Source organism: Protomyctophum bolini (genome assembly GCF_963924005.1).
Source record: "Protomyctophum bolini genome assembly, chromosome: 22".
In the NCBI taxonomy this organism is placed as follows: Eukaryota; Metazoa; Chordata; class Actinopteri; order Myctophiformes; family Myctophidae; genus Protomyctophum; species Protomyctophum bolini.
In genome coordinates this window covers 28,367,592-28,381,379 of record NC_137883.1, presented here as the reverse complement: position 1 = coordinate 28,381,379, position 13,788 = coordinate 28,367,592, and positions in this window count along the sequence as shown.

Sequence of the window (13,788 nt, the reverse complement as noted above, 5' to 3'; positions counted from 1 at the left end):
TATCTGTTCCTATGAGGCATATTTGAGAGTGAAATGACAAAAAGGAAGAAAAAAAAATCTTTCTCCTGCACCATACCCGTGCTAGCTGACCTTTAAATAGGAAGCCAGTTGTTTAGCGGATTTCGGGAACCCCATAAACACAAATTGCCATTGGTAATCTCCTGCCAGCTAGTGGAGAAATATGAGGGGGAGGCGGGGGTGATCAATCAGATACTTAGATCCCCAACACCACCCCCACCCCGCTGATGTCTGGAATGAGGGATGATCAAGAGAGAGAGAACAGGAAGAGAGGGTGCACGGGGAGGGCGGGTCGGCAGGAAGCGAGACACTGTAAATTCTCACAGTACAGTTAAGAGCATATGCATGGGCAACCGGCACCTTCACTGATAGCTCAAAACGCGCCGCGTCGCCCATCTGGACTATATATAATATGGCCCTCTCCATCTCCATCTGGACTATATATAATATGGCCCTCTCCATCTCCATCTGGACTATATATAATATGGCCCTCTCCATCTGGACTATATATAATATGGCCCTCTCCATCTCCATCTGGACTATATATAATATGGCCCTCTCCATCTGGACTATATATAATATGGCCCTCTCCATCTCCATCTGGACTATATATAATATGGCCCTCTCCATCTGGACTATATATAATATGGCCCTCTCCATCTGGACTATATATAATATGGCCCTCTCCATCTCCATCTGGACTATATATAATATGGCCCTCTCCATCTCCATCTGGACTATATATAATATGGCCCTCTCCATCTCCATCTGGACTATATATAATATGGCCCTCTCCATCTGGACTATATATAATATGGCCCTCTCCATCTCCATCTGGACTATATATAATATGGCCCTCTCCATCTCCATCTGGACTATATATAATATGGCCCTCTCCATCTCCATCTGGACTATATATAATATGGCCCTCTCCATCTCCATCTGGACTATATATAATATGGCCCTCTCCATCTGGACTATATATAATATGGCCCTCTCCATCTCCATCTGGACTATATATAATATGGCCCTCTCCATCGTCAAAGTTATCCCACCTCTGAGTTACAGTAGGTGGAGTGATGATGAGGCATGGCTTCAGTTGAGGAGGGAGAAGACAGAACAGAGGGACAGAGACCGAGAAACACAGCAGCAACTGTCAAGAGAGAGACAGAAAAATGGACGGAAAATGACCTTAACAGTAAACAAGGAAAACGGGCTGTTTCACACTCAAGACAAGTGCCTACTGTCGACACAGCGTCGACCGACAAAAATTACGGGACTCTCAATCTCAAACTATATTAAAAAAAAAGGGTTGACGCCGCGAATGAGAGCCCACTTTTCTTTTGTCAGCTAGACACTAGACAGCCTCAACACCCTATATAGCCACAAGTCTTTCCACCGCACGCATGCTGTCATCCGGTGGTAATGATGCAGCGAGGTTAGGTCACCCGCTTCCCTGATCCTTAACCTGCTGACCCCTGACATCATGTCCCAGGGAGCAGCGCGTACCGTACTGTACTGTACTGTACCGTGGAGGTATTTCCTTCTGGTGGCTCATGAGGCAGATCCGGATTGGGCAGGTTAAAGGAAGAGTGGTATCCGAGACGGGGTGCTTTTGTACTTGCTGTATCTTTAATGGGGCACGGATAAAGGTGGATCCCGTGGCACTTGGCTACACATTATGGGACAGGCTTTGAAAACCCGATGCGTATATCTTGTTTTTTCCATCTAGGCCCTGTTTTGGTTCACATCACATGTAGGTTTGGGCTGGTTTCAAATTGATGGATTCACTTTTGACCGAGCCCCTGTTTTTTTGGTGAATGAGTTCAATTGGTGGAATAAACTGTGAAATAAAATCAATCGTTTAAAATGATCAGCTTCAGAATAGACGTATCTTCGAACTGTAATTGTCCCTTATACGAGAGTCAGGACACTTAAGAATACAAAATGATGGATTTCTCCATCAGCGGAATTTCCCCCCCCGGTTATTGAGCCAGGTTTGAGGAGAAAACACAGCGGAAACACATTGTTCATATATGTCAAATCGCACACATCCATATTTTACCACTGTGAAGTAATTTCCAACATAAATCTGCTTGCATTTAAAATGTTCACTTGAGCTGGTCAAGAGGTTTTTTTTCTCCTGCGGGTTGGAGGGGGCAGCACAGTCCAACGTAAATCAGCATAAGTGATCGGATAGATTTTTCTGTGTTAATGTAACCCAGTCTCGGCAAGCGCAATAACTCACAGCCGAGAGGAACAGAGTGCGTCCAGCACCCGACCCTCTATCGCCAAACCAATGGGGAGGGGTCACCACATCGACAATGCGATTGACCCATCAATTGACCCCTGTTGACCTCTCTGGCCAATCAGGCTAATGGTGTCCTGCTGGGGGTCAAGACCGAACCTCACTTAAGCCTGACCAAAAAAATAGCGGACCTACAAGCTCACACTGTGTCACGGCACAACGTGCGGTAAACTTGTAGATCTGCTATCGTTGGTGCAAGACACCACCAGCACACAACGGTGTATAAATCAAGCCATTATGTCCACTGGCTTGCACGCCACGCCACGCCACGCCACGCCACGCACGCACGCACGCACAGCTTTCCACCTCACTCTCTAGGTTGCTAACTCATCCCCGCTTTAACTGCCAGTATTGGCGCGTCGCTCCATCGGGGGACCCTTGTTAACGTTGACCTTTCTCTCTCTCTCTCTCTCTCTCTCTCTCTCTCTCCGCAGTCTTGTTAAAATTAACAGTCCCACGGTCAATCACCTACTAATAATACAGCTGGGAAAGACCCCGCCCCGCCCCACCTGTGACACCTCTGTCACTGACGTTACGTTACATATAACCTCTGACTCACTTATCAACGTTCAGGAAAAAGTCACAATTTATGTGTAATGCTTGAATCATGATATATTTGGGTTTTGGGACCATTTGTATAATATGAGCCATAAAAAGGCGAAATCGCCATATTCCATCCAGCCTACCTCATTTGGATCGATATTTTTTCTGCATGTTGAATCTACATAAATCAATTATATTGTAAATGTAGCGGTGGCTTGAGTAAGAGAGAGTGTGTGTGTGTGTGTGTGTGTGTGTGTGTGTGTGTGTGTGTGTGTATGTGTGTGTGTATGTGTGTGCGTGCGTGCCACTTTTCTATGTTCAATCATTGCAGATGATGGGTCTTGCTGAACCCATTGATTAAATTTGACAGGGTAGACAACATTGACAAGAGTGTATCAACGCAACACAAAGAGATGAAGTCCAATGTCTCAAGAATACGAGGTAACTTTTTAACCCTCCAAAAATAGAGGCTCTGTGATGTAGGGTTGACCTCGCTGCAGAACAGTGGTCCTCAAACGTTTTAATGTCAAGAACCGCCCGTCCTGTACAATTCTCTGTGCTAACTCGGAGACTATACAAAATTACAAATGGAACCAAATGGACCCACAATCGTCCCATTTGGTAACCCACAACTCTACAAGGTCTACAAGGACCCCACACAATGAAACAGAGCACTAATTGACAAAGATGTCCGTTTTCACCATTGAAAACATGTTATTTTTGTCGATCAACACGTCAGTCACACAACACTTTGTCACCTACTGTAAGCATAGATCAGTTAGCGTTAGGCTGCTGTGGACAAAGTCCCTGTGATTGGATTAAAGTTTGGGTACCGGCATGGCCGGAATACAGGGATTGCTTATAGGTTAAAGTGATGAGTGGAGAACAAGGCTTGGTGGGATTAGCAGCGTTTTTACTCCCAAAATGACTTTTTTTTCTCGTGATGCCTTGAATTCACGGAATGTGGTGTTGGGTTTCAACACAGGTCAAGTTCAAATGCGCCGCGCACACCATTTGTGACTGTGCTTATGTTTTAAATAATAACGTTTGAGTTTGTTTTTATGTCGTACTTACTACTTTATACTTCAGCTATTCGAAAACAAACAATCTACAAGCATCGTGACCCATTGTGTGCACCCCTGTCTCAACCTCGCTTGTCTGGCATCATATTAAACTCTTTCCCTTGTCTGTCTCTCGCTCGCACGCACGCACGCGCACCCCAAGAGTGCAAATGCCACCCAATATCAACTGGAATAAATCGCACATCTTCTCCAAACAGAGCAATTTCTCCACCATCTGTTCGCCAACGTAAATCAGGCCAAGCTCTTCTTCCTTCCAAGTCCCTCCAGTGAGGAAAGGAGCTAGCAGCTATAGCCTAATCCCCCTAACCCCATTACCCCCCCAACCCCCTGCATGCCTGTCCTTTTGAAATTAAAATCATATTACTCACACATTCATAACTTCATTCACTGCCAAAATGTAAATGCATAATTTTCTATGTGAAATCTGTAAAATACTGAAAGCTGAATTAGGTTGACAGTTAAAGACTTTTCTACTATCGATAAAGGATACAGTAGGTGGTTCTCCTGTGAACAAGCAAACAATGACGCGTGTGAATTTTGTAAATTTAAACAGAAATGTCATTATTAACCCATAAAGACCTGAGGCCGATTCCACAAATGTCTTCTAATCTAAATCCTAGCAGTTTTCTGAAGAACTCTTGATGCTATTCAAAGTGAATCTGAATGGCCGTCGAACGGCCCCCATCTCAAATTATTTTGCTCCAGTGGAAAGCAAATGTTTGAGTTAAAGGGGGTTTGCTTTAAAAATATTTATATATTCAATTAAAAAAGTGCAGCACGAAGTAACACGCTATATGCGCTTGTATATCTGCTTATAGAGGGTATGCATGTGACATCATCATCGTACCCGGAAGTTATGCGGGAACGCCTAATGAGTGGCAGAAAACAACTTTCTGGCCTTGACAGCCCATACTGTACATCCAAGCAGAACAGTCCTATCTGGTGGAACGTTAAACTCACTTTGCCACTCACTTTATGCATGCGTATATACTGCTATACGTGCACCGCACACACACAGGCCTATATATATATATATTCATTCCCTTAAATGTGGAAGCACACTTTCCTCAATATTCACAACAATTGATTATTGCTTTACGATAGGTCACATACAGGTTGGATGCCCTGCATCATATATCAACATTGAAAGCCAGAGGTGGTCAAATGTCAAAAGACCTACTACAGTTACAGTATGTTTTCACACACACACACACACACACACACACACACACACACACACACACACACACACACACACACACAGGACAAAATACACCTAATGAGCACGTTAAATATTTGACTTATTATAATCATAACAATAACATACTGTAAGTACAAGATGTCCAGTATACCATATAATACTACTCTGACTCTGACTGTGTCCAGCTCCGTGATGACATGCCATTGTTTCTCCAGGTTTGGGTTCACACAAGCCCCTCTCTCTCTTCCCCCACATCCCACTGAGACCACCATGCAGATGTTTGCACATCAGCACATAATCCAGCCTATAGCCCCTTATGCCAGGGATTAACACCAGCCATACTTAATCCAGGGACAAATGTGACTCAATACAGCGTAAGAGAGGGAGAAAGAGTACAGTACAAGAGTACAGTACAATACAGTGTAAGAGAGGGAGAAAGAGTACAGCGAGGAGCACAGAGCAGATCAAAGTTGGATCACCCATGGTTCATAAACAACAGGTTATAATGAATGACTAACAGGTGGCTTGATTGCATTGCATTCAACGCATCCTCTCTTTCTCTCTAAATACTGAATTTAGGAGGGACATCTAGTGAATAATGTTGTCTGTTGAACTGCAGCAGATTGACACTATAGTCAGTTATTTTATTTTTAACATCTACACTTGTAGCAATTTCTTTACTGAGGTATGGATAACTTCATCTGCAAAATACAACACTATCCTCATGGTAAACCAAAACAAGGACGGAATAGAGTCAAATATCAGACAAACGTTGATCGAAATAATGACTTTACATTCTCTAATATTGTGTAGACTTCTTGTGAATTAAGTAATGCAGATGTTTAACAATAATTTACCTCTTGAGATATTAACATTGTAAGCATTTTATGCTCTCAAGAGTGAAAGATCTACAATGGTCCATTTGGTTACCAACTCTCCATCATTTAGCTGGGGAGTGGGGACCACCTAGAACCCCCTTAAGGACCACTGGTCTTAAGGTATGGCACATAAAATATTGTAATTTGGTTGTATTATACTGCCCCAAGGAAAATTAGATATCATATGTACAGAAGGCTGTAGACTAGAGGGTCTTACATATTAAACTAACTGCATGTTAATTTGTTGTTTGACATAGGGTAAATATAGGCAACCACAAACATGCATTGATTACTTTGTATGTAGAGTTTTTATCCCAGACCGAGAAATGTGGATGTCTGGAGTTTGTGACAGGCCACATGGATCTTTCTACAAGGCGATCCATTGAGCTGCCTCATGATTCCACATGCCGCAAACATGCCTTTAATTAAATTTTAACTAATTAAAGTCTCTCTCGTCTTATTAGCTTCGCAAATTGATTTAATTTGTCTTTGCTAAACTATTGGCCGAGACCGCTACTTAGTTAATGAATTAATTGATTTGGCCCAAGTGTAGCCTATTTTTGGAGTAGTCAAAGGGGATTTTGTCATTTTGGGTCTTTAATCTTGTTCACTCACTGTAAACACCCGTTGGGGCTGAGATGTATTGGGGAAGATGTTGGCGTGATCTTCTTAAATTTGAGCTTTAAACCGGACTTTAGCGCATTAAAACAGGGAAAGCATCTGTGTCATTTTAGATTTTAGTGCTGGCTATTTACCGAAAGCTTACTTACTTACTTGCCGTCTTGAAAATAAAGATCACACTCGTGTGAAGTGCCCTCACTCACTTCACACGGGTGTGTGTGCACTTATCCTCATACATCATCTCATTCTGGCCAATCACAACTTGCGTCCTCACTTTTGTCTTCAATATTTGTGTTTACAGACCCTCAAAGCTGGACATAGGAGAGGCTAGCAGCCCTCAAAAATGTATCTTGCGCAGATTTGAGTGTGCAAAACAGGGGGGCAGTGAGGCCAATAGTGTCTGAAGCCAGTAGGAAATCCTGACTTCCTGAAAGTTCATATAATGGCCTGTTGTGGCGCTGTCATTGGGCCCAAAAAACCGATAAACCCCATAGAGGCCCAACTTCACCTAGACTGTATTACCTTAATAAACATGGTCATGAATACTTTCTGCTTCCAGTCACTAGTTTAAAGTCTCATTTCATATGTCATAATATTCTTTTTGGAAAATTATGGTCCCATTTATTAAAGAAATTACCATAAAGTCGAGTATGTTCTGAGGGGCGTGGCTACCGTTACAGTCTATGATCGGGATCCACCCCCCCGCTCGAGTCAAAATAAAAACCAACGAAGAAGAGGGGGGGAAGTCCCGCCTAGTTGTCTGGGCATTGTCTGGCCCAAACGGATCTAGAAAGATGGCGATTTACAATTCAAGGACCGACAGGCTTCATCTTACGTCCATATCTGACCCGGAGAACGCTTTGTCAATATTTTTTTACAGTCTATGGTGAAAAACCTCCCTTTATATACTTCATTGTGACTCCAGCACCTGCCCTCACCCATGGGTCTACTGGCAGATGAGCAGTGTTGGGGTTTTCTTTGGCGAGCTAGAACACCTACAAGTTTACAAGTATTACTGCCTGAAGTTAATTAATATTTCACTCACATCATATCACCCCCGGAGGGCCAAGCACGGATTCCATTCCTCTTGAAGACTGGTAGAACTTTGGTCTTCCAGGCAGGAGACCAGGGTTCGAATCCTGCGAGGGACATGAAACATAGGGGTTTTCTTTGGTGAGCTAGAACACCTACAAGTTTACAAGTATTACTGCCTGAAGTTAATTCATATCTCACTCACATCATATCACCCCCGGAGGGCCAAGCACGGATTCCATTCCTCTTGAAGACTGGTAGAACTTTGGTCTTCCAGGCAGGAGGAGACCAGGGTTCGAATCCTGCGAGGGACATGAAACATAAGCATTAGAACTTTTAAGCATTGAGGTCGGGAACCCCTTTTGGTGTTTTAATCATTATGGGTCCCTGGAAAAACATATTTCACATGGGGGTCCCTGGAAAAACATATTTCACATGGGGGTCCCTGGAAAAACATATTTCACATGGGGGTCCCTGGAAAAACATATTTCACATGGGGGTCCACGACCAAATACAGATAATTCTCGGGGTCCTTGACATGAAAAAAGTTGAGCACCACTGACATAGAAACATATAGGTTTTACAGAAAACTTTTAGGATTTAGAAGCACATTTTGTAGGTCTAAAAATAAAGGCCTAAGTTGCTAATATTGCCATAATGAATGATTGGGACCATGCAGTGTATATCCTCTTTACAAGGGCACTTGGATACCCGAACCGCGAGCGTGGGCTTTATTGACATCGTTTTTCTTGATAACGGTACTCGACAGTGGAGCTTCTCTCTGCTTTGCGTGCATTTATTAAGCAGATGCTGGGGGGGGGGGGGGGGGGAAGCAACATCAAATCTTGGCACCATTTTAGTGCCATTTGCAACTGTAATGGTGCTGTATCGCTCCATTTATCAAAGACGGTGGTAATGCAAGAGCTGGACTTTGTTCAAATGGGGCTATTTACAGGGAATGGGGATAGTTTGGTGCCATGCCCTTGAGTGTTTTATTTTATATTTTATTTATTTATTTTTTAGAACTGTGTGTGTGTGTGTGTGTGTGTGTGTGTGTGTGTGTGTGTGTGTGTGTGTGTGTGTGTGTGTTTGTGTGTGTGTGTGTGTGTCTACCAACTAAATAAAACATGGCCAAGTGATAAAAGGTGAGAATGATGCAACGGTAATTTTCTCATATAAGTTTATGCAGGACAGGAGTCAGGAGGGCAGGAGGGACATGAGTCTGAGCTATTGATTTACAAAGTGCCAGCATGGGATTATACCTGAGCAAACAGCACCACCTAGTGATGGAGATGATAACTGCTTCCATCTTGTGCACTACCACCTAAACCTATACCATATATGAACCACCCATATTACGCACGCACGCATAAATATATAAATATAAATATGTTTACATCTGTGATAATTATTCAGCTAATAAATTCTAATCATTTGAATTAGTCTATATTGAACTAATAACTTATTCCTTTTGCACCACAGTGTTTCATTGTGCCAAGAAGTCTTTAATCCACCTATACTGCCGGCCCGCCTGCCTTCCATCTAGATTTGGAAGAATACACCAATAGCCAATTTCACCACCCAATCAGCTTGGGGGAAAGAATGGGAGTCCAAGCATGTAACAAACATGTGCCGTCAGACCGCACTCAAGAGGTCCCTGGCACAAGCTCACCAGGAGACAGTGGGTCAGTGTGCACTACATCAGTGGCTTGCTATGCCAACATTTTTCTTCCTTTCTTACATCTGACAAGCTGAGACATGTTAACCACCACATGTATGCTCAGCTGTAAGACCTATAGCAAAAATAGCCCTGCATGTACAAGCTCAAAAGGCATCATTCAAAAAGTATCGTCATCAAGATATACTTAAAGAACCAAAAGTAAAAAAAATACTCATTTGTGCAGAATGTCCGATTTCAAACGTTCAAATTGTATATAAAAATAAATTGAAAATAATATTATTATTGTAATAATAATCTAAATGTACAAAGTAACTAGCAACTAAAGTTTGCATATAATTGGAGTGGAGCAAAAGTTCAATATATTCCTCTGAGATGTAGAGCAGTTACTTTACAGTTTACACCACTGGTGAAAGTAAGTGGTACGATTTTGTGCAACATATTAAAACAATTGGACTGCCTCCAAACAGCCAAGGCCTCACGCCCCTCTGTGATATTTGGCACCCCCTCCAACAAGGGGGGCCTGCCCTGCCCTGCCCTGCCCTGCATGCATGGACCCCAGGTTGGGAAAAACACTGCACTTGATTCAGGAGCAGCCGTTTGGCCAGCCTACACCAGTGGTTCCAAAACTTTTTCATGTCAAGGACCCCCAAATTGACACTAAATAGCCTGCTGACCCCCATTTGAAAAGATATGCCAGGGACCCCCATAAGAGAAGACTTTTACAGCTCTAGCAGTGATTCTCAACCTGTTTAATTTCAAGGACCCCCAGTTTGACATGCATTAGTCTACGCACCCCCATTTAATGGCATTTCCATCTCTGGGACCCCCAATTTATAACCTAAAATCAATGCTAATTTAACTCTGAGAGCGTACAAATGGAACCAAATGGACCCTGATGGATTCATTTGGTTCCATTTGTACGCTCTCAGAGTTAAATTTGGTTCCATTTGTACGAACCAGCACTGGCCTACACAACCGGGGCAGCAGCAGCAGCAGCACTCGCCCACATGTCTGTGTGCTTGTGTGGAGAAGGAAGGAACACACAATGAAGACACGGTCGTTGTGTAGCTTGCCCTCTCCAAACACTAAAAGGAGGATTAGTCACCCTCCATACAGCAGAGCAGGAGGCTGACCGCTTGCCTCGAGGACTTTGCATTCACTAAATAAATAAATTAAGCCAAGTACTGTATATACAACATCACAGAGCATTCCTTGTTCCTAAAGCCGTGACCCACACATGTCAGCGGACATTCTCTAACCCCCCGTCAGTGAAACTACGGTCCCCGGCTAAACATTCACACTGCCTTGCTTTATCAGGAGAGCAGACAGACAATGAGTTCTGTATCTGGAATATATTTAACCCTTGAGGTTTAGACAAGGGGGGCTGGGGGTGTTATATATAATTTTGGGAATGAGCATATTACAGACAAAGAAAGAACATCAGAACTGAACTGAGTGGTAATAATGTACGTGTGTGTGTGTGTGTGTGTGTGTGTGTGTGTGTGTGTGTGTGTGTGTGTGTGTGTGTGTGTGTGTGTGTGTGTGTGTGTGTGTGTGTGGTTAGGCTACGCAACAGTGACACTTGGCGGTGAACAAACGCTATGTCCGTGCTTGGACGGACACGTACACAACTACACATAGGGACACACATTCAGCTGTCTAAATGTGCCACACAATGGTCAATAACTAAGTCCAAAGAGTGTGTGATCAACAGTGAATAATATATCAGTGCTGTATACCAGTGGTTCTCAAACTTAGACCATCATGATTCATAACTCTGAGAGTGTACAAATGAAAGCCCTGAGGGTTCCTGGACCACAATTCGAGAACCACAGCTGTACTGTATATCATGAGAGACGGAAATGTTGTTTGAAATATCATCTAAACTAGACGACGTCTAGTTTAGATGATATTTCAAACAACATTTCCTTTAGACGTCCAATCTTTCAGCGGGTATTCTATACAGTGCAACACATGAACCATGGCGTTCCTGTTTTGGGCACGTTCTAATAGAAAACAAAAGTATAAGCAAATATTAAACAGGAATAGGCTGTACAGCTGCAAGATCACAGAGCTCTGCAAACTCACAACGCAAAGAACTTGCAACCTGTGAGATTGTAGTTTGCATATTTTCGGCACAGAGATGTGGTTTGAAGGGGAAAAAGAGGGTGCCAAGTAGAACCCTGTGGGACTCCTGTCAACAAGGTTTAAGTGGTCGATCAACATCCCTACTGGTCTCGGAGGAAGCCCCATCTCCGAGCCCAAAGCTGCATGAATCCTTGGCTGCCACTCAAATTATTACACGGTTGATTTAATTAGTAAATGCAATAATAATCTGGAGGCAAGTTAATTGGACAAATTTATTCAGGCTCCCTGACAGCTTTATGTATGTTTGATTAAATATTATAAGGTTTGTTTTTCTTATTTTGCATAATATACCTTTAAATCCTGAGCAAAGTGATCCAGCACACCATTAACGACTGTAATAAACTCTTTTTTTTTAAAGCCCCTGTTTATGATTTATCTTCATATGAGCTGTGTCTTACCCACTGCCGCCTGGCCAGCTGACAAACAGCCCAGATGTAATTATTTGGGAAAATCATAAATCTGTCCAGTGTCAGTGAAGGTTACTTGATCTACAGAGTGAGTTGAAGAAAGGCCAGTGCAAGTTAGCACACATACTAACCATTCTCAAGATCACGTTCTCAAGATCACATAAGCACACAAACAGACAACGCACCCACGCTCGCGCACACACATGCACACACACACACACACACACACACACACACACACACACACACACACACACACACACACACACACACACACACACACACACACACACACACACACACACACACACACACACACACACACACTTTCAAGCTCTACCAAATAAAAAGTTAAAAAGCGAAAAGCTAGTTCATAATGAAATGATATGGTTCAGACTCAAATGGTTTTCTTCAGGGCAACAAGGGTTGATGACTTAAGTTCTTTGTTGACTTGTCTATTGATAAATAGTTTTAATGAGGCATGAGGGATAGGAACTATCACAGTGCATGGTTCTCAAACTTTAATTTCAAGGGGGGTGGAGGGAGATTCAGGCCTTCGTGCCAAGGAACAGCATCAAAGATTTAAAACAGCAGCCCGAATTACAATTAAAAGACTGACAACAATAAACAACAAATGAACTTACACCTACAACGATAGACTATCAATCTCACAAGTCTTTTATGTATTTTATACACTACAGCTTACAACCAGCGGTGATAGAAGCACATTTTTTACTTGAGTAAAAGTAGCAATACCACAATGTACAAATACTGTCTCTGATAAGTAAAAAGTCATGGTACTGTATCTACTATCTACTATCTGCAAGATAATATTCAGAGAGAACTTTATTTTAGAACCACCTGCACCCATCTCTTATCACAACCGTATCCAGAATTTACTCACATTACATTATGCAGAATGTCCCATTTCAAGTTTTCAAAATGTATACAAATATTTTTGAAAATAGCAGATCTAGTACAAGCTCACTGACGTGTCAAGATTGGCTACTTTCAAATTGCCAAATTATATAAATTAAAGAGCTTAAGTGGTTAATGTAGGTTTAGTACAGATCTAGAATGACCCTAGTCTCTAGTCTCTAGACCAGTGGTTCCCAAAGTGGGGTCCGGGGACCCCCAGGGGTCCTTGAGGGGGTTCCAGGGGGTCCCCAGCTAAATGATTGTTTGGAACCAAATGGACCCTTATGGGTCTGTAACTCTGAGAGTGTACAAATGGATTAACGGGTCCATTTGGTTCCATTTGTACACCCACAGAGTTAAATTAACATTGATTTTACAATATAAATTGGGGGTCCCAGAGATAGAAACACCAATGGGGGTCCGCGGGCTAATTAGTGTCAATTTGGGGGTCCTTGACATGAAAAGGTTTGGGAACCATGCACTGCTCTAGAAGACCAATGGTTTTCAACCAGTGGTCCTTAGGAGGTTAGGTGGTCCTTGAGAAGGTTAGGTGGTCCCCAACAAAATGCTGGAGAGTTGCTAACCAAATGGACATTTATTACAGTATATCTTTAACTCTTGAGAGTGTAAAATGAAACCAAATGGACCCGTATGATGGGTCCATTTAGTTTAATCAGTTAATTTTATAAGAAGTCTACACACAATTAGATATTCAAAATATTGAAAGTTGTTTGTTTGTTTGTTTTTTTTGGGGGGGGGGGCGGTCTGAGAGGCTAAATCTCATCAAATGGTGGTCCGTGGCTAATGCCCAATAAAGAATGGGCCTTGAAAAGGGTTGAAAACCACTGCTCTCTGTGACTGTCTCTAGTCTAAAGTAGACTTTTTTAATGCATGTGCGCACACACACACACACACACACACACACACACACACACACACACACACACACAC